This window comes from Triturus cristatus, chromosome 3_2, assembly GCF_964204655.1.
Source record: "Triturus cristatus chromosome 3_2, aTriCri1.1, whole genome shotgun sequence".
Taxonomy (NCBI): domain Eukaryota; kingdom Metazoa; phylum Chordata; class Amphibia; order Caudata; family Salamandridae; genus Triturus; species Triturus cristatus.
Genome location: NC_140584.1, coordinates 755,288,349 through 755,310,382, shown reverse-complemented (window position 1 = coordinate 755,310,382; position 22,034 = coordinate 755,288,349). Strand labels below are relative to the sequence as shown.

The 22,034-nt window shown below is 46.4% G+C and overlaps 1 protein-coding gene across 9 annotated transcripts in view; it reads left to right on the top strand.

Annotated features, from left to right (window-relative positions):
- The window catches only part of GULP1 (GULP PTB domain containing engulfment adaptor 1), a 1,880,853-nt gene that overhangs the window by 1,120,953 nt on the left and 737,866 nt on the right, over positions 1-22,034 (top strand). The window contains exon 1 of one of the 9 annotated variants that reach the window (XM_085648832.1): positions 11,750-11,893. The exons of the other annotated variants lie outside the window; for them this stretch is intronic. The gene's annotated coding sequence lies outside the window, so the exon portion shown is untranslated. Of the gene's footprint in view, positions 1-11,749; positions 11,894-22,034 lie in introns of those variants that run through there. 9 annotated transcript variants of the gene reach the window in all.

The window sequence follows — 22,034 nt, the reverse complement described above, 5'->3', positions numbered from 1 at the left end:
ACCAGGGCTTATAAAAACATATTTTATAAGTAGGCTATATATATGTACAGGACCCCCACCCAGGAACACCTAGGTGAGACTTTAGGGGTTCTAAATATGTAAACATATTGCGGATCCTCCCTCCACAGTGCTCCTACCACCAAAATCGATTTTGAGCAGCACTTTATCACAATGTGGGGAGTGAAAGGTGAAATTTCACTTTATCCAGGACATACAAAACTCATTGTTATAAGGGTCTACCTTATAGATACATGGCTCCCACCCCTGGGACACATAGGGGAGACCCTGGGGGTATCTAATATGCCCAAACATTGGAGGTTAACCATTTTTAAGTGCCCCATACACAAAAGTTGAGTTTGGGCACAATTTACTTTTTAAAAGCAGTCCTGCCACACAGAGCCACTTTTAAAAATACCTCAGGCTTCTGCAGTGCACACATGCAAGTGCAGAAAGGTCTGCTGGCCTCTGAACTGCCATGCCCTATTATATACTAGAGACTGATAGGTAGTTTCAATCCCCCTGTCCTAATATCTACTAGGTCCCTATGATACCCTAGTGTTTGTAGGTGTTTTCACTGAATTCTAAGTGTTTTCAGCATAGAACTGGCCCTGGGTCTGGTTAGGCAGAGCCCAGGGTCAATCAGAGTCAATTACCACCAGTACCAGTCAGCAAAACGTTGGGGGATGCCCACGGCACAGGATGACTTTACAACATGTGTCTATTACTGTGTCCTCTGAGATACACGTTATATGAGGGGCAAAGCCGGGTGCAGTGGGTGGTTGGTGGGGAGGAGTGTTTGATGTGCCCTGATGGTTAGAGTACAACTGCTTGACGTAGTTTACCTACTCTTGGTCCGCCACTCTCTTCTCCTTTGTCTGGTCAGTGTTGCTTAGTTGGTTGATATGCTTCCAGAGTTGAATGTGTCCCCTTTCTTTCAGGAGGGTGAACATTTTCAGCCATTCTGCTTCAGTCATCATTGTTCTTTGCTGCCAGACTTTCCTTCTGTGAGCCGCACGAAGATTGATTTACCTTGGGAGGTTTGGTTTCCTCTTCTTCTTACCTTCAGGCCCTTTAAAAGACTCTGTTTGCGTGTCTGTAGCACCTTTGGTTTTATGTGCAAGGGGAATGGACAGGCATGTTTGACCCGCATCATGGAAGTCCTGGATCCACCCCCTAGTGCCTTGTAAAGATCTGCTAAAAGAGCCTCCCAATGCTCGGGGAGAGTGGCTAACCCTGATGCTATGGGGGTTGTCTCTTTGATTGTTATCCACTCGCTTAGTTTTGTACCAAGATTTGAAGACCATTTTATTCTGCTGAGGACATTGTGGCATCCTTCCCCGGTTGGATCCCCAGGTAATTGGAGTAGTGGAGCGGCTACACAGTCTAGTTGAAAATTGCCCTCAGTGGTATATAGTCACTCTCTTCCGTGTTTCCGACTTCGAACTTACTGAGGTTTGAGGTCAGCTGGCCAGAGATGAAAATATAGTTGATTGTAGATTTATTCCTGTACGAAGGGAGTGGGGACCATTAGGGGTCCTGGGCCTCTTTGATGGCGTGAGCAGAGGCTAAGCTGTGACTGTGAAGAAGGTGCTGCAATGGCGCTGCCACTGTTGGGGGCTGAGGGTATTTTTGAGGCTTCCCAGAGTCCGGATGTTTAAGTCCCCAGTGATTATTGGGAAATCTGAAACGTATTTATTTAAAAGTTCTTCAATTGTTATTATTAGTGATTTTAATGTCTGTTTTTTCAGGTGGAAGGAGGTGTTGACGTAACAATTGATTAACAATAGTCGGATTGAATGTTTGTTGCTTTTTAGCCCTCTGATGAGTAGGGCTTGCAGCTCTGACGTATTGATTGGTATTACTGTGGTCTCTATTTTGCAAGCGTGATTGATCAAGATGGAGAGTCCGCCCGGAAATTTTACATTTAGTAGCTGGGGTGTGAATCTTGTAATAACCTGGGAAGGTTGTTGTTTAAGTAGCCCAGGTTTTGTGAAAGCAGAGAATGTCCCTTTTATGAAGGTAATCTGTTGCAGAAGTGGTCCAGAGATGTTCCTTAAGGCTTGCATGTACCAGGATGTAATTGTTAGTTGCGTGCAGGATCCAGATGTCCTGATAGAGTTCCCTTGAGTGACGGTCTTTAAGATGTTAGCAGTGCTGTCATGAGAGATGGCTGTCCGTTCCGGCTCTGATTCCAGGTTCAATGTTAGTTGCATGCTTGCTAGGACGTACTGCCCTTTTGGTCGTGTGTGCAGGTTATTCTGTATGCTTTATGGGACTTGGGCGTTGTTGTTAGATTATTCCCCTGTTGGTTGCCGTCCGCACCCCTCAGCAAGAAGTAAACTTTCTTTTTTGGCAAGATTGCTTTAAGCACATATGGGTGTTCTCCGGTGCCGGGACTGTGATGCCTATCCCCCATTCCGCCAAGAGGGATTGTTCCTTAATCATTAATCCCTGGTGTAACTGGCAGCTCAGCCCTATTGAAGTGGACTCAGAAATGTGACCCAAACAAGGTGGGCCAACGTGGGAATGTGCTTGAATATACAAAGTATATTGCCCCTGTTTAGGATATCTTAGTTTCCTTTGATGCAGTATCTGAGGGTTAGTACTACCTCATGTGTTATTTTTGACATATATTGCTCCGTGGGTAGGGCTCTGTGTCCCGGCTGAGTAATGGTTAAGTTGGAGCCTAATCCTGCCTCTCGGTGTATAGCTTTTGGAGTGGGACTTGACGATGATGGGGCGCTTGACTCACAAGATGTCAGGGAACCCAGGTGTGTGGAACCCCTATTATTGTTATTATTTTTATTTTTTGCAGCGGGCTTTACTGCAAAAATCTGGTAGGTCTGGGTTTTGTCGTATTTAACTCGTGCTGGTGGATTCTGAGTTGTTAGCAAGGATGCAACTCTTTCGGAAGTTGTGACATTTTTGTTCTTTTTCCTTAGTTTTCTTTTTGCCCTCCCAGTGAGTGGCACTTTTTGCTGTTTCCTAACGAGTGAATTATCCTTGATTTCCGCTACTGCGGATGTAGTTCTGGTGCTAATAATTTGCCCTGGTGAACTGAAGGGGGAATTGGTGCTCGAGGTTAAATCTTGGGTGCCTGAGTTTATTGGGAGGCTTCCGGTGGTGTTTATATTTAGGTTAAATTGGCAGCCGCTGGATTTGTTGTTGAACTTAAGTTGCAATAAGTTGACAAGTTGCTAGACCCGGAGCTCCCAGTTGTACCCTTTATTGTAGCTGCCAGGTCTGTTAGTACTTCAGGGAGTGTTGTCCATTTGGCTATGATTGCTGCACATGAGCAAGTGCAGGACCAGGTTTCTTGGTAACTGTAAAGTTTGTCTCAATAAGATCCACCTTGGTGCTCAGGGCCACTAGAGTTTGTACAATTGAATGTTGAAAGTCTATTTGTAACTCCATTTTGATAGATTGCCAAAGTAGTGCTCTTGCCATGGTGTAATATGCTTCACTAGTTGTAGTTGGTTGGGGATCACTGGTTGTATTGCTATTTTGGGTGTATTGGCTGAGAGGGGAGGAGTGCCTGGTTTCTTCAGCCATTCTGTGGAGCTTCGGTGTAAGCTCCAGTAGTCTTTCAATTTTGGTCTTCAAATTTAGTAAAAATGTTGCTGAGAGATTCCCCAATTCTTGTTAGAAGTCTGGTGCTCCTGTCTTGATCGAACTAGCGGCTAGTAGCTTGGGGGATCTAAATTGGGTGGAAGTCTGCAGGGAAGGTTGTTGTTGATGTATTTGGGCAGCAACGCCCTGCTCCCATCTTTCTGGGACAGGGGAGTTGATAACGGCATGAGGGTCCCATGGGATTGTTGGTTTGTTTCCAGGGGGACTACCCAATCTTGAACAGGATTGAGGCCTGAGTCTCCCTGTGTATACTTGTGGGTCGTGTGCAGCAAGTGATTTGCTGGTGGTGAGACTGCCTGTGAGGGGATCCTCCTCAATGCTGTTGATAACACTTGCTGGTGTGGCAATCTATTTGCCACCATTAGGGATTTGTTTTTGTAAAAAGTGTGTGATGCATCCTGTGGTTGGAACCTTTTGAGATGACTTCAGAGCAGAGGTTGCCTGAGCTACATTTCGTGCCCTTCTAAGATTTCGTGATGTCTCTGAAGTCAAGGAGGTTTTCCCCTCAAAGGCAGATTTTGTCCAGTGGGGAGCTTCTTTTTGGTCATCCTGAAGTTGGAGAGGGTATCCTGGCTTCTACGGAGCTCCTTCTTTTTTTAATTATTTTTTTAGATGTGTCTCCCTGAGGGCTTCAGGATTCTAGTTTGTAGGAACCTTTCCGCTTATTGTGAGAGAGGGCAGAGGGAGACTAAAATTGCTGACTGGCAGAAACTGCAACGCCAGTCTCCTGCCATTGTGGTTTGCACTAATGCAGTGCTCATAACTCAATTAAGGGATGTGGCCTCATTTTACAGTAGTGGCTTCCAGGCTCTGGTTCTCACCAGGGGCCAGGGGAAGGTCTTTCAACTTGAGGATCCCCCTCCTCCTAACTGGCAGAGCCTTGAGTCTCTAGCAGTCCTCAGGCATTGGGCCCCCACAGTCCTACCCTTCCTGGGAAGAGGAAATGTGCGGGTGCAGGGGGCTATAAAATCCTCTTCTACCACTGCAGTGGGTGGGGACGGGCAGGCTTCTTCCTCGCGCACCACCCGTCTGCCTTGCTGGAGGTGCTGCTGATGGCTAACCGTCACAGTGGCAAGGGAAGGCAAAGCTTAGCCCAGCCTAGCTGCCCCAGCCCCCCCCGCAAGCCGCTCCCCATCCTATCCACGCCGGGCCGCATCCGTGGCAGGGGTGATACGCAATCCTGAAGGCTGCCAGCTTCCCGGCATCTCTGGGCAGGGCAGCAGGTCTGCGGCGGGAGCAACAGGACTGGACCAGCAAGCCGCTCCCGATCTTTCTCCACACTGGGCTGTGGAAGGAGGGGGCACAAGCCAGGAACAGGCGGTCACAAGCAGGGCAGCGGGACCGAAGCTGGAACAGCGGGACCAGGGCGGACTTCGCACACCCTCACATCAACGTCTGTCGTCAGACGTTTCCTGCAGCCGGGGAACAGGTACTACTGACCTTGTCAGATACCAAGCATATAAGAGGAGTTCACCAAAGAGTGGGGGATTCCTGATATTTGTTCCTGCAGTGATCATTTGAATGGTTACAAGACTCAAAAGGGGGACAGGTAATCGTTTTATGTACATCTGTTCCTGGGTTAGGCCAGATCTCTTATTGACCCAGTAACAGATATCTAGGCTTCAGGCGTGAAAGAGTGGCCTAACGTTTGGAAGAATGCTGACTTCATGTTTGTTGCTCTTGAGGACGATTAAGTTAGTGAACCAGAAGTAAATGTAACTAAAAAAGACATAAGTGACATCCTGTTCCACTTCATAGTTCTTGACCAATGAAAATGACAAAACGTTATTATTAAATGTACATGGCAGGGCAATGGTCACCATCAAATTATAAATATGTAGGACTTAAACTAAATAACAAAATAAATACATAAAGTGTAACTGACCAGTTCAAATACTCTCTTGAATGGCATTGAGTAAGAGATAGTGAGATCGTAAATTAGTAATAAGTCTGGGAATTACTGCAATAAAGTGTGATGGCAAAATAATAACTGTTACTTAGTGTTCTGCTGTTCTATTTCGGTTACTTCCATAATCAGTGATCCTAGGTTTTCATAAATTCGCTGAGGGTCATTGTCATGTCTAAGCATTTGATCAATGACTATTCTTTCTAGTGGGATCTCATCCAAGAAAATGTGATTGGGGTGGCCAACCACCCCAAAGAATTAAGTAGGCTACAACCGCGAATGTGGCATGGAGGAAGGACCAGTCCAGATTTTGATTTGTACTTACTTGACCTGTTTTTCAGAACTACTGCTCTGGGATTTGTAGTCAATAGGTGGAGCCAGGGAGAAATAATACATCTGTTCTGACGATGTCAGGGCAGTGACATAGCCAGTGAAGATACTGTCAGGTGTAACTTCCAGTTTCTGGCTTATGCCAGTTGCAACCTTTAAAGAGCCAGTTAAGACCAAAAATGGTCGATTTATGGTCTTTCTTTAGTGAATCAAATTAGTGGGCTATTGAGAATTAGATGTTATCAGTGCTATCCTAAACAGGAGCTGATTAGGTGTGGAAAGAAGGTACAGCTGGAGATTCTTCCACATCATGGGGGGTCAAAACTGGAAACACCCTTTCACCTTTCCAATGTATGCTAAAGCGACTGTGTTGGATAAAACAAAATGGTGATATCAGTGTTAGAAAAGGCAGAAAAGAGTGCCTTGGAGTGTGCAATAAACAGTGATTAGGCTTTTAAAAACAATGCTAGTATGGATTGAGATCCAATCGACTGATAGCAGATGAGGTGTGGCCAGAGAGGAGATGGGCTTTTGCATTTTGAACGGATGTCAGTTTAAGTAAGGCAGCTTTGTGAGTCTTCCAATTGTGTCAGGAAAGTTTGGAATCTGTGGGAAGTTTGGTTTCTAAAACAGGATTCACAGTGATTTGTATTGATGAATTATCTACGATCGATAGTTTCCCTCCATGTGAACTCCTTAATGGTGTTGCAGGTTGTAACACAAGACTTACTTGTGCTCCTTTGAGAACTCGTTGCTGTGGCCTTCATAAAGCACCCAGCTGAAATTGGGACCTGGGGTGCAGGTCTCCCTTGAAGGTTTTATTGGTTTTAGCTTAACTATATTTTCTTGAGTCCAGGCCCCTTTTTTCAACTCCAGATATCTGTGACTGTTCTTGATCACAGGATTGCTTTACCTTCTAATGCATTACATTATTTTATATTTGGTTCGGTTGTGGCTAAATAGCAGGTAAACAGTTCTGGTCACGAAAGTGGAATGGCATATGGAAATATTGCTTCTATATTCATCTCTATATTAGAGATCCTTGAAATGTCCCCTATAATGTTTGATATACATAGTAATCTAAGTCTGAGATAAACAAGATCACAGCACCAGAATTCACAGGAGAGGCTATTGAAACCATAAGCAGCCAAAAACTGCTAAATGTGCCAGTACCTGACAAAATCACCTCTGACGTCTTCGCCACTAACACTAACACATCACTTTGGACTCCTGTTCTGAAGATAAAATATAGCTCTATTTGGGAATATGGAGAAGTTCCATCCTCCTGGAGAACTGAAATTACAGTACTGGTTCATAAAAATTATTCCTGTGTGGACCCTAGAAATTATTATCCAGTCTCCCTGTTGTTCAGCGCAAGGAAAATGTATGGTAAAATGCATACTTTCAAAAATATGTTTTCTTGGGGCGTGGCCGAGTGGTTCAACATGGCGGACGCACTGTAGACGTGCTCCCGAGGCCCGCCGACATATCCCTTAAATATCCTGTGCCATCTGTATTTATTGTGCAGCTGACATCCTGGCACAGTGTCTCCCGCACCCGACGTGCCTAGAGGGATTGATTTGGCGGCAGAGGGGCTGTCTGGGGGGACTGCGCCCAGACCGGGGCCTGCTCCTCGGGTCTTGGCTGTGCTGCGCATTAGACCCTCCGGCCTCTGGGTACTGGCTTGTGCCTGGGATTCGCGGCCGGGCGTGCTGTGACCCAGCGGGACAGCCCTCTGGTGTCCCGGCGGCTGGGCTGCTCCTGACCCGGCGGGGCAAGCGCCCCGGTGCTCCTAAGGCTGCCTGACTGCCAGTTACAGCGCGGCCCTGGGAGCCGGCGGCCTGTGCCTTGGTGCTGCACGCTGTGGATCCAGAGGGCTGCCGGAGCGCGGATTTCACTCGCAGCTGGGGCCCGCGCTCGGCGTTGTGCCGGCAGCAGCCAGACTACTTCTGGAGCCCTGCGGACCTTGTCCAGACTGTGACGTCATGGCTGGAGGTTCTCTGCTGCTGGGGACCGTGGTGGCTGCGGCTGCCTTGCCTGACGGGCTGTGATTGCGGGCCGAGGCCTGGGTGGCGAAATTTCTGGCGGCTGCAGATGGCCCTATTGTGCAGGGTGAGTGCGGCCCTCCCCCCTTTTTGCCTTAGACTTTTTGTGCGGGTTCTGGACGATTTCCGGACGAGCTGGGCCTCCTGCCTTGTGGGTGCCTGAGGAGGGCCCCTCTTCACCATCCTGCCATCTGAGCTGGGGAACTCCTGGGGGTCTTGTGATCTACCCCATAGCCTGGCAAGGCAGGAAAAGTGGTGTGGCGAGTGCCCATGTGGCGCTGGGCCCAGCATGTAATTATCCCTGCATAGAGCTCTAGCAATCAACCCAGACATCGTGAAGGACAAAGACAGGTGCTGCTGTCTGTGCAACAAGGGCCTATGACATTATCCTTGCTCTCCCTGGGCACTATCCTCACACGTGGACCGCGCTGTGCAGCTGGTGCATGACCTGGTGGTGGCACCCATTAGAGGGGTTAGGGGTCGCCTGTAGGTAGAGGCAGCCGGGCTAGGTCCCTGTGCAGCTTGCTTGTGGACTGACTCCACGCCTGCCTTCTGCTGGTCCTGAAGTGCCTGTTCGTTGCTGGGTGGTTCCCTCTTCCACCTGCCCCCTGGCACTGCTACCATCCTGGTTGGGGCTGGATTTCAACCGCAGAAGATACGGTTGCTTCTCTCCAAAAGAAGGTGTCCGCTCTAGAATCTGTCACCAAGGGGCTCGCACTTAGGGCAGAGGACGCTGAGGGTAGGGCCCGAAGGAACAATCTCTGCTTCGTGGGGTTCCCTGAGGGGTGTGAAGACAATAGCGTTGAAAATTTCCTCACCCTGTGGATAAAAATCTGGATCCCTCAGTCGTCTATCTCTTCATGCTTCCTTATTGAGCGAGCTCACCGCACATTGACGCAGAAACCTCCACCGAGAGCTAGGCCCGACCTATTATCGCTAGATTTTTAAACTTCCGAGACGCAGTTCTCGCATAGGCCAGACTGGCGGGCAAGCTTCACCATGACTCTCACCCTATCCTAATCTTTCCCGATTATACGAAAATGGTGCAGCAGCGTCGACAGTCATTCACAGCTGCCAAGGCCCGGCTGCGAGATCTCAAACTCCAATATGCTCTACTATTTCCGGACCCGGCTGAAAGTCATCTATGAATCTTGTACTCTCTTCTTTGACACCCCTGAGGAGCTCTTTGCTTGGACAGACGAATGACGGAAACTCAAGCCTCACACCCTGCCACGATTTGATTTGGAATCGTCCTCTGGAGAAGCGGCACAGCCCCTTCCTAAGACTAAAAAGACCACAATCCGGAGATCACAGTTGACGCGCCGCTCGAAGTCTCAGGGTGCCTTCGGCTCCTGTGGTGATGGTGCTCTCCGTGACTCCTCTCCTGCACACCAGGGTGACTGAAGACTGCTGGCAGTGGTGGTACATTGAATGGACTGACTGGTGAAAACTCACTCACTTCCCTTATTTCTTTGTTTCTCTTGAATATATGACACAGATGGGGGTCTTAACTGCTGTGATTTGTGCATTGTGTACGCCGATGGCACTATATATGGACCTACATGAGGCCTCCTCTCCAATCTTCTTTTTTCAGGTATTTGAGACTCTAGTTGGGGACAGTTCAATGGGGATCCATTGGTGTAGAGCTGTTCCCTGCCTCTGTTGGGGCAGCGGAGCGAAGCTCACCACGATAGATACTTCTATTGTTTTGAGGTATAGGATGGGATGGGTGGCGGGGGGACAGGATTTCTTGATTTGTTTGATGTTATTTGTTATTGCCACTACATATGCTGCCATGTATACTTTTGAAGTTGCCAATGTCATCCATGCTATTAGGTTCATAATTATATACCATCACCGTATATGCGGCAAGGGGTTGGGAGTAGGGGGCTCCGAGTCCTTAGTTGGAATGTTAAGACATTGTTAGACAAGATCAAGCGGGGTGCTGTCCTGCGACAGGCTAAGCGACATAGGGCGGGGGTTCTCTGTGTACAGGGTCGCACCTGGTAGGCACAAAGGCACCCTGTCTGGGATGGTTTGGGTTTGCACACGTATTCCATGCTGGCTTTACTAGAGGCTCCCGGGGAGTTGCAATCCTCATACACCGTAGTGTCCCTTTCACCCATAGCCGCACGTGGTCGGATCTGCAGGGCAGATTTATTGTATTATATGGAACACTATATGGAGATCCCATTATCCTAGCTAGTGTACATGCCCCTCCCCCTCTTTCGTGGTCCCTGATTGAAAACTTGACAATGCTTTGGACTGACCTCCCGTCTACGATATCAATTGTTGGGGGAGACTGGAATGATGTTATGACCTCAATACAGGATAGATGGCGTCTCACGGCTCGAGCTACGGAGCCTCCTGACTCCAAACTATTGCCCCTGGTCCGTGGCTTGGGGTGGGTAGACACGTGGAGAACTATGCATCCTGATATGCACTTATTTTTTCCAATGCTCATGATTCCTTTTCACGCCTAGATTATGTCTTCCTTTCGGAGGCACACACACATAGACTGCTTGACACCACAATTCTCCCTAGGGGATTATCAGATCATTCCCCGATGTTCATTCTTCTATCCCTCGACGCTCCTGTTTTCAGTGGTGTTTGTCACCATGGTCGCTACGAGATGAGAAATATAGGGCCCATATGCTTACGTCTTTAACGGATTATCTAATACTAAACATAGGCACGGTGGAATCGCCGGTCACCCTTTGGGAGGCTATGAAGCCTACTCTCCGGGGCTCAGACATAGCCTTCTGTGCTGCCCAGCGTTGACTGCGAAGTGATAAACTATTTAGCATCGAGGCACAACTACTTGATTTGGAGCGTGTTAGTAGAGACGTAGCGGGACAGGCCGCGCACAGACAATTACTGAAGATGCCGCAGACATACGCTAGTGAACTACTCAACGAAGCCCACCTTTATTGGCTTGCCACCCGTAGTCGGATCTACCAGTGGGGGGACAAATCAAGTGCGCTGCTGCATCGCTTGTGTCAGCAGACACTGCGCCCCCAGACACTCCCAAGTGTAAGCGGCCCTGATGGAACGATGCTTACGTACCCGACCGCCATTGCCGTCAGCTTTGCTACTTACTTTTTCGGACCTTTATGCCCCCCGTGAGGTGAATGCAAACCCTTTATTTACTGCTATGTTTTGGCACGAAATACATCCTTAAATTAATACATACATTTTGGGGCAAAGACGCATATAAACAAAGCACCGATAACAACAGCTGCGCAAGTTCTGTTGCTCCCGTGTGTTCACTGAAGGTTTTTCCCGGTGAAAGCTCTGTAATTGCGCGAAGGACCTTACTGGCGTAATTTCGAGGATTTTGAGTAACAAGAGAATCACACCATTCCTGAAATTACACGATTTGCCCTAGTGTGATGGGATGCAAATGATGATTCGGCAGATTGTGGAATGCCATTGGTTTTAAAAAAAAAGAAAATTGTGATGAACTGTGATATTGCACTGAATGATCCATGACACAGAAAATGGTAGGTAGTATCTCTGCAGTCTCAAGGATGCTGGATAATGTCCACCTGAAGATGCCTGCCTGGAGTTTAGCCATCTAAAAGGCTGTGTCTCGCGTGTATCTCAGCACTCCACAATAACATACCCTGCAACGAGTCATGCTAGTGGGCGGTCTGGACCCCCCTTCAGCATGGACTGTTAGAAGAAGCGAAAACACATGGGGTTGTGAAATGTATTGTACGCGTATTTTTACTTTCCTTTTTAAAGACCCGGGACAGTTTGTGGATATGGATACTTTTTAAAGAAGTAATGTTTGGCGCGGATCCCAAAATAAGCTAACAGGAAGGCATGTAAGATGTCCGAACGCCTCAGCAGTTCCACCCATGATGTAGTGCGCTGTGCACAGCAGCTCTCAGTGCCATCTCTCCCACATCTGAAAGCCATTAAGGCAAGCAGCAACACTTCCGCCTCCCCTAGTTCCTGCCTGGCTTCACCGAGCGAAGTAAGTAGTTTCACTTCTTGTGTTTTCTGAAACATTTTGAGATGTCTAGAAGGGAGAACGAACCCCGTGATGTTAGTTCCGCAGTGACACCAGGCACTGCTCCGGGAGTGAATCAAAACACGTGAAGCTGCGACTCCGTGCAGACCGTGCCTCGGGCACCGGCGTGTACGCTCCTGTCTGATGAGAGGCGGCTCGGGCTTGAAATGCCCCGAGCCAGCCTCCGTAAGGAATCGGATGTTCGCGTGCCTGCAGTGGGCTGGCATTCCGCTGAACAGTTTCACGAAGAGACCTCTTCAGATGCTCTGAGTGTGTGTTTTAGGTTTCCTTAACGCTCACTGAGACCTCTGCCGAGGGAGAGGCTCGTGCGTGCGTATCTTCCGTGTAATGTCCTCCCGCATAAAGTTTGAATTAGTGGCTTCGAGTGCGAGTGAGGAAAGGAGGAGAAAAGATTCTTCTAAATCTAGAACTGTAAGAGGAGGTTTGTGTTCAGCGTAAAAGCGAGAGTGCGTTCCTGCAATAAAGCGTTTTCCTTCTGAAGTTGCTTGGTTAGGAAGGCTGGTCCTGTTGCTGCTCAAAAGAGAGACTGCCCCTAAAAGGAAGCCGATCAAATAAAGTGCGCGTCTTAAAAACACTTTTTGCTTTGAAGCTGCTGCGGTTAGGGGTAGGGGTTGGCGGCGACAGAGGAATAGCCGCATAATTAAGATGACTGGTGTCAGAATGATAATTTTAGCGAGATGACAAGGAGTTCTGCCTCAACAGAGGAGAGGCGCAGATGCAGATGTGTTATGTGAGTGTGTGGAGCGGGTGCTTCAAGGACATGAACAGATGCAAGTTTTGGTTCCGTTTGTATATCACTTGCTTGGCTTGTATAATTAAACGCGATATTTATAGATATCGGACTGATTGAGTGAATGAAGACGCTGCCTTTAGCTGGGGTTTGGAGCCTATTCACTAACATGCCATGAATAATCAATCAATTTGGTGTGGTGTGCTTTCTGCGAGGTTTCCTACATACAGGTGATTTTGATTGTATATTTCTTCATAATACAAATAGTACGTTCGACGAGCAGTGTCTTGATAAAACTAATACAAATAATGCAATTTATAGAGCGCCTGGTTACGCCATCCAGGGTGTCCCCTGCTAAGATAGATTACCCCTCAGTGCAGACCCCACCGAGACGTGTTTGACAGGCCCTAGATTTGCCTAAAGAGCCAGGTCTTGAGTTTCTTGGTGAAAAGCTGGTTCTCACCTTTCTTGTCTCAGATCTAGGCATAGTATTCCATAATTTGGGAGCCAAAAAGCTGAAAGAGATTTTTTAAAACTCCGGGTATAGCAGTGAGCAAGGTCCCTGCAGACCTAAGACTAATGCAAGGTTGGTACTGATTCACCAAGTAGCTTATGAAACGTGTCCCTAATGTTTTAATACTAAAGACAGTAGCACTGTATAAGGTCTGTACTTTAAAGATGGCTACATACGCACCAGGCAATTGGGGCTTTTTTGAGTTTCATAAAAGTCAGCCTAATTTAATATCGGATTTACCACCATTGCTGTTTGCTGTTAAATGGTGGGGGTTCATATATACGGTGCGTCACATGGGGCCACCTAAAACATCCTCACATTTTCAAATATAGTGATTGTAAATCTATCACTAAAGTAGATCTTCTCTTGGAATATGTATTTTAGTATGGCATTGCTAAACAGCTATGGCACGTCTTATGACACATCAGTATGTGTGCTGGAAATGGCGTGGGAGTAGGAGTGGCTTCCTGTAGTCCCACATTCTTCAAGGCGAGACCGCTGCCTTCGCACTGCTCTGCTACTGATGAAACTCAATACCACTGGAGTATGTTTACATATCCCCTGAATGAAAAGGGAAATTACCCAAATAGCCTATAGAGTTAGGGTAGGACAGGCGGGGTCTTAAAAAGGGATCAAGAGGTCCTGATGAAAGCCATACAGACCTTCTATTGAGGGCTATTGGAAATTGGATGAACCATGTTGACGAACATGCAGAAAGGAGGGGTCAACGGTTACTAACAATCTTTTTTACCACCATCCTATTCTCTTTTAACCCTGGCTGAGTAATCCAGGAAAAAAGCACAGCAGCAGATATACCCGAGCTAATTTTAATGATCACTAAGTGCACATTTTTTTTATCCCGTTATTATTTGTATGTTTGTATTGTCTTCCCCTCCCCTTTGTTCCTCCCCAGGCGTTGGTTTACACAGGGTTGTTATGTTAGAAGCCCAATGATGAAGCATGTTACAATTTGTGAGTGATGCCAGTTTTTTCTCACTAAGCACATTCCACTTGCACAAGATTATACAGTTACATCCTGCACTCCTACCTCTTTTGTGTGGACAGTATTAGTATTATGAGCTCAGATGTACAATGCTATTCCTTGTTGTTTTTATGTAGCACATTGCTGCAATCTCTAAGGCCTCCTGGCTCGGTGTCCACAGTGTAACGTGCGCCCTGGCATCCTTCAAAATGTAAATGCCTGGTTACTTACCACTAAACTTCATTACTCTGAGTACAGTTCCTCCTCATCTTAGTGCTTACTGAATGAACAGTTCTCAGCTCCCACAGAAATTGATTACCTTAACCAGCCAGAAAAATACACTGAATATGGCCACCCCTATCCCAGCATGCCATATAACTGGAAGTCTCACCTAACCACATCCTGAAATATCCAAGCCCAAAAGAACCAAAATGTAGGATGGGACCAGGGGGATGAGAATTCAGGACTGATGCGAGGAAAACCTATAATCGGAGTAATATAGTTTACTGTTAAGTAACCGGGCATTACCTCCTCGTATATCTTCCTTCTCTAGTCATTATTGCATAAGCCAATACTCAAGCAGACACATTTTGGTTTAACAAGATAAATACAAACAATACGCTGAACTATAAGTCAATATGCAACATCATGTGTTTAATTAAACCACAATACAATAATCTGACATCATGTACCACAGACAAAACATGATCCGCAAAAGAGATAGACGAAGCACCACCCACCTATAACCTATACTGGGACATGAAGGTATGCAGGGATGCCCAAGTAGCGGTGCAACAAATATCACAGCTTGAGGCTCACTCAAATGCTGCCCAGGAGGACGACATCCCCCTAGTAGATCTGCCATGCACAGAACCCAGCAGTTGTTGATCCACAGAAACATAAGCTCATGTGATAGCTAACAACCCACCTGGAGAAAGTAACTGAGGAAGGACGAAGGTCATTAGTTGAAAGGCCAAAACTAACCAACAAAGAATCCACTTTATGGAAAGACTCAGTCCGTGACAAATAAATGGACAATACCCTATTCACATCAAGAGCATGCAATTGGACATGATAATCCGATGCAGGCTCTGGAAAAAACACTGACAGAACAATGTCCTCTGAGCAATGAAACAAGGCAGGCACTTTAGGGAGAAAAGAAGGACGGGGATTCAAAATCACATGATCTTAAAAAAACATGAGTAAAGGAGGAGAAGACAACAATACACCAATCCCTCTAATCCGCCGACCAGAACCACATAGGGAGACACCGCCTTCACCCCACACCACTTTTTAAAATTCCTCCAATGACACCCATACATCTTCAAAGTAGATGGGCGACTGGACTGCTGAATAGATTCAGCTTCCGCCTCAGAACATCCCTGCAAAATCAGACATGCCGACAGACACAGCAGATTCTGCTCCGCCCAACAGCAAATCTTCCAGGCCAGAAAATTCAAATTTGTGGACCCCATATCCTCCTGTCTGTTGATGTAAGCACACCCCACACTGTTGTCAGTTTGTACACAAACCACCTGGGCAAAAGGAGGAGGGCCTTCCAGACTGCTGCCAACTCCCTTCCATTGGACGACTAGGCCATCTGATTTGGCAACAACTCCTCCTCAGCCAAATGAGGGTGACAAATGCTGCCCCAGCCCACCATGCTTGCATCTGTAGTGAGTCAGCAGAAATCCCCCAGACAGGTAGGCCTCTACCAACCACCACTGGAGAGTTTCCTTGATCACCAATTTCACATGAACCAGGAAATCATAATCCTGTGACATTGGATTCCAATACTGCAACAGAAGCAAAGAGAACAAATGTAAACAGCTCCAAGGGATGATTGCCAGAGTCAAAGCCATTTCCCCCCAGCTCCAAAACCAATTTCTCATAGGACCCAAGTCTTGGTTCAGAAGAAACTCCAAATGAGACATCAATGTCCATGTATGCTCCTCTCTCCTCTGACAATAGTACTTGCCCTACATCCATTAGAAACACTGCACCAATTAACTGCTTCTCCAGTACCTCACAAACGTGCTGAATATCGTCTTGTGCCTTAAAGGAAGAAAGAGAAGCAATGAGCCAATTGTCTAAATACGGAAACACCTGAACTCCAGCAGAAGGAATAATACCCACTAAAGGGGCAACCACCTTGGTGAAGACCCAGGGGCTGGAGGCTAACCCAAGAGACAGGACCTTGAACTGATAATGGATGCCAGAGGAACCATCTGGGAACTGGATAGATAGGCATGTGCAGGTATTCATCCTTCACATTGATTGACCACAAAAAATCCCCTGTTTTTATCAACGGCATAATTCATTGTAGAGACATCATCTTAAATGTCTGGTGAGGAACGTACCTGTTTACCACTTGTCCAGAAGTGGAAGAAATGCTCTGGATGGGTTCTGAACCAAAAAGAGGTTTGAATAGAAACCCTGGCCTTCCTGCCCGGGGAGAATTACGGAAATTGTGTCTTTGGGCAGCAACAACTGCACACCCTCCAGCAGACTGTCTCATTTCAGAGGGTTCCACAGAACTGGAGTTACCCTGAAAAAAGGAGGAGGAAGAGATACAAATGGAATCTTGTAGCCACAGGACATGACCTCTAGAGCCCAGGCATCTGATATTGTCATCAGCCATACGTGACTGGAGGCCTGGAGTCATTCCTCCCACCAACAGACCTGAGGTGTAGTCACACTTTTGGAGGAGGCAGGGCGTGTAACTGGAAAACCAGACTGAGGCTGAAACTTGGATTTATTATTGCCAAGGGTGCCTTGGCCGCAAACCCTGCCTCGAAAGTGCCGAGAAGAACCTCTGGCCGAACTCTGGCCAAAAGCTCTTTGGAAAGCAAAACCCCCACTAAACGGCTTAGGTAGAGTGATCAACTTCTTGTTCTTAACAGTCTGTATTACTAAATCTTTCAGTTCCTGACCAAAAACTTTAGAACCAGAAAAAGGTACCTTTAAAAGTACGGCCTCCTGCAAAGGAAACTGTCTTCTATGAGTGCATCCAGATATTCCTGCTTGCCTAAATAGTCGTCCCAAATGCAGCTGCAGAAGAGCAAAGACTGTCAAAAGAAATGTCTGACAGATAACAGACCTGTTAGTCCATAGCCCCAAGAAGCGAAGAACAATCTGCCTCTTCTGTCATCTTTTCAGCTAAGCCCTGAAAATCACATATCAGGGACTGCTAGGCATAACTGAAAAGGCATTTGCCCTGACTGAAAAGTTAGAACCCGAATAAGACCTTTTCACGACAGTCTCAATTATCCTGTCTACAGGGTCAGAGGGCAGAGTATCCTCCAAGACAGGAGGCCTCTGAGTCAAAAGACCTACCATCACATTGTCAACTTTAACATTAGAGGGAAATTCCTCTCCAAAATCCTCGAACAGAAACCACTTCAACAGAAAAAGCGGAAAGGATTGGCACTCCAAATCCTTCCATTCATTGGACAACACCCTAACAACGGAACTGTGCAAAGAAAGGGTTCACGCTCAGCGTGCTGATAATGCGCTACAAAAATCTCCTCAGAAGGAGCTACTACAGGAGTAAACCCCAAATTATCCCTAATGTGTGCCAGTACCTCCACCAAGTCTGTACCCTGCACAAATCTCTCTTTGACATCCTCATCCTCAGTATCTGGCAAGAGATCGGGGTCCATGTGAGGCATCTCACGAGGCATCGGATCCGCCTCCCTGGCCCTCATAGCAGCTTCCACAGCTGCAGAAATCATGGTTTGTAACAATTCCATTGATGTCAGGGCTGTGGAGGGCCCAGCCTGCTTGCTCAAATCAGCCTCGCCAATCACCTCTCGCTCCATAATGCTGGTATCAGCTCTCAGGCTGTACCACCTAAAATCAGTTTTGTTGCCCAGCAACGCTGCCAAAATGTTCCTCAAAACTCGTGAGAAGACGCAAGTTGGCCATCATTAATGAGGCTTGCTGCATGCCGCTACTATCACGACAGCCCACCGTGTCATAGCGACTCCCTAAATCAACCAAATACCACTAAAGCAGGTTTTCAAAGAAAACAAAAGCCCACTATTAATATAATGAGAAAACACCTCGAATGACTGGTGTCAGGCATCGTTTCTGGTCCCAGAAAAAACGAAACAGGATGTGGTTAGGTGGGCTTACCCCCACCGGAAGCCACACCTAACCACATCCTGTTTTTGGGATGCTGGGATAAGGGTGGCCATATTAGGTGTATTCTTCTTGCTGGTTTAGTTAATCAATTTCTGTGAGAGCAGAAGACTGCTCATGCAGTAAGGAATGGGTGAGGAAGACGTACCTTCATGTGGCAACGCATCCACCACAGTGTCTGCAGTAAGCTGGTGTTTGGGAATTGCAGTCACATGATGTATAAAAACAAAGTAACATATCATTGCACATCTGAGCTCATACTCCTAATGCCACATATTGAATGAATAACAAATATTTGTTCACATCAAGTGTAAAAAGGCAAATGAGATTAAATTGCAAATTAATTATTTCTGCTTCCATTCTCTTACTTTCCAGCTCCCATCTTGTGGTGGTAAATCTGCTGCCTTTACAAGTGTGCAGCTACAATGAATTAGTTGCACGACGCCAAGCGTGCACCTGGAATAATAGCGTGTGGGGTGCATCTCTGCTGTTAGTACAACCTACCTTTTTAGAACTTGACTTGTAGAGTAACCACAGAGTAGTCAATGAGCAGAGAGAATCAAATGACTCTCATTGTAACACCAACAGCATCTTCCTCTAACTTTTGAGCCATATCCTTTTATCTCTCTGGTCTGGTTGTAAACAATATTGGAAATGGTAAAAAAAAACTGTCCGCCGTCTCATGCCCCACTGGCTGATAAATGAAATAAGTGGACAGGCATAAAGTGCTGAAAGCAATATATCCCTTTTATTATCCTCTACTATATTCTTTATTACCACTGGCCAGATATCTCTCAGAATATCTATTAAAATCATTAATTTAAAACGCAGTTTCATTGTCTAATGTACGAACTTAGGTTAATTATAATTACCCATCGTTACATTAATGAGCAAAAATAAGAAATGTACCTAAGCAGTCCTCACAACTGCAGTGACCATTATCAAAAAAAAGTGCATCTCCTCGGACATTATTCCGTGTATGCCAATTCTTTGAAAGTCTCTTAAATGTTATTGTGTGCTATGTTTGTCTGACGAAATTGATTTAATAGCAGCATTCACTTGTAGAGTGTATTATTTCTACAATGAAAACAAGCGTTGGCAAACCCAATAAGTTCTGTGCCTCTCTGTGGGAAAACAAAGTTAAGTATATTGAACGTTTCAAGGGTTATAGTTACAACAGCACCCATGCAGTTACCATCAGAGCTGAAGTAGAGCTCTCTGCCTAATCCCATGTATTGCATAACTGCCTGGAAGAAATTATATCTTCTAAATATTCCACGTCTCTTGATGTAATACTTTCTTGTTAAATATAGAATGTTGTTTTCCGGATGGTTGCTTTGCAGACAGTCACAATTATTCATGTTGTGTGCATTAGACTAAAAAGAGCGCTGTATTTTGTCTTTACACATACATGTGAGGGTCGGAGTTAGGCTTAAAATAGGACCGGATGCCAAAATAAAGTAGCCCCCATTTGCGAATTTGCAAACCAAGGCAGTTTTGAACTTGTACGAGACGCCATTGGCAGCTGACACATATTAATAGTGGTACCACTGGCGTAACAAATCTCGAGGGGGCCTCCCTGCAAGACACGTGGAGGGGCCTCATCCGGGCTCAATCAGGAGCTCTGCAGCCCGAGTGCTGTGCTGTGGGGGCTCCTTGGAGCCTGCGGGGCTCCCCGCACCGTGGGGGCTGCGGGGGTCTGTGTTACGCCCCTGAGTGGTATGGTGGGTGGAGGGAGTGCTGGTGGGGAGCACAGGGAGCCCAGGGGAAGGATACAAAAAAGAAAAAGAAAACGTACCTCATGCTGCTTGTGCTGCCTTGCGCCTCGGAGCTCCTCTGCTTCCAGGTCCCAGCAGACTCCAGTGCAATCCCCGCGCTGGTCTCATGTTATGTAAGCAGCGTGGGGATTGGCCTGAGCGGGCTGGTTTGATGCTGCACTCAGGCATAGGGAGTCTGTGCTGTTTCTCCAACCCGGCTGTACAATACAGCTGGGTTGGAGAAACCTAATTGCGCATGTCTGTTTGGCCGGCCAAGCAGATATGCACAGTTAGTAGTTCACATTACTCCATCCCCCTCCCATGGCCTGGCCCGCCCGACCCCACACACGCTGGCTCAACCAGCAGCCGATATCATTTTATTTTTCAGCTGCTGCGAGACACGCTGTTTATGTGATTTGTCAGGTATGAGAGACTGCACCTTTGGGCTTGGTGCAGGCAATGTTTGTGGCAACTGCAGGAAAATCAACATTAAAAAAAGGCCCATCCGGACACAAACCACTCCCACAAACAGCCCAAAAACCGGACCACACAATGACTTGTCTGACTAGCCCTTCGGGCATTAACCAGATTCCCCTATTGGCCTTTTCAACTAATGCTGTGTGTAATACTGTGTGTGGGTTGAGCCATTAGCACTAACAGATGCATTTCTTTTGTGCTATCCTTGACTTCGCTGAGAGCCAGATATCTTCCATTAAAACCTTTGTCACATACAGGACTTGCGTTTTGGTGCTATTTAAACAAAAACAGCGGTTCCTGTGGACACTCAATGATTAATATCAAAATATAATTCTCAGCACAACTGGGAGTCTATCAATGTCAGGGAAAGAAGAACATGTAACACAGGAGGTATAGAGAAACAAGCTTTTTATATATGAAAATTCACACATTTGTTATAAATTTTCAGTGTTGAGTGTCCCAAGTAAAAAAAAGCGTGAAACCTATGAGTATCAATTGTGACTTAAAAGCAAGGTTTCAATGTTGTTACAGAAAACGACCATTCAATGGATACACAATCAATGTTAGCAGTTTCCTAGTTTAATAGTAGGGACTGGAATTGGTTAGAAAACGAACCAATCCCAGTCCCTACTATCAAACGCTTTTTTTCACTTGGGACACTCAACACTGATACATTTAAAAAAAATGTGTGAATTTTCACATCTAAAAAAGCTTTTTTCTCCATACCTCCTGTGTTACATGTTCTTCTTTCCCTGACATTCATAGACTCCCAGTTAACTGTGATTGTGCTGAGAATTATATTGTGATATTAAATCATTACGTGGCCACATAAACTACTGTTTTTGTTTAAATTGTAATGTACCCTGGTTCCATGTGAGTAAGGTGTCCCTTGTGCTTTTTAGGTCTCGCCTGAACCAGCGCATGCGCTGGTCTGGAGAGACTTTTTGAGAGGGCTCCAAAAAGTGCTACCAGGCCAGCCTAGAGCTACAGTGCATGTGTGCGGGCGCGCGCGCCGCGCTTGACCGCGATTACTTTCACTTTAAGGCGGCCGCACGGCCGCTTTGATGTTTGATCACGATCACTTTCACTTTCGCGGCTGCACGGCCGCTTGACATAGCCAATAGGTCTCGCTTTTGGGACCTTATAAGTATTTAGTTATGCAACTGTTGCATGGCTAAACACTTATAAGGTCCCAAAGGCGAGACCTATTGGCTATGTCAATGCTTGTTTACATTGTTTTTTGGTGCAGCATTAGCACAATCACCCAGCTGACATTGAAACAACAAAGCAACCCTGACTACACGGCGTACTCCAGGAAAATAGAGACGCGTTTTTCCCAGTTCCTCTTTCAGTCACTTCAGAACAAGATAGTGTAGATGCCCAATATGGAGTTTGTGCGCACATAAGCAAAAACATATGCACTGTTTATTTATTCTTAACCATTGAATAAACGATAATATTGTATTACACGTTCTAACGGG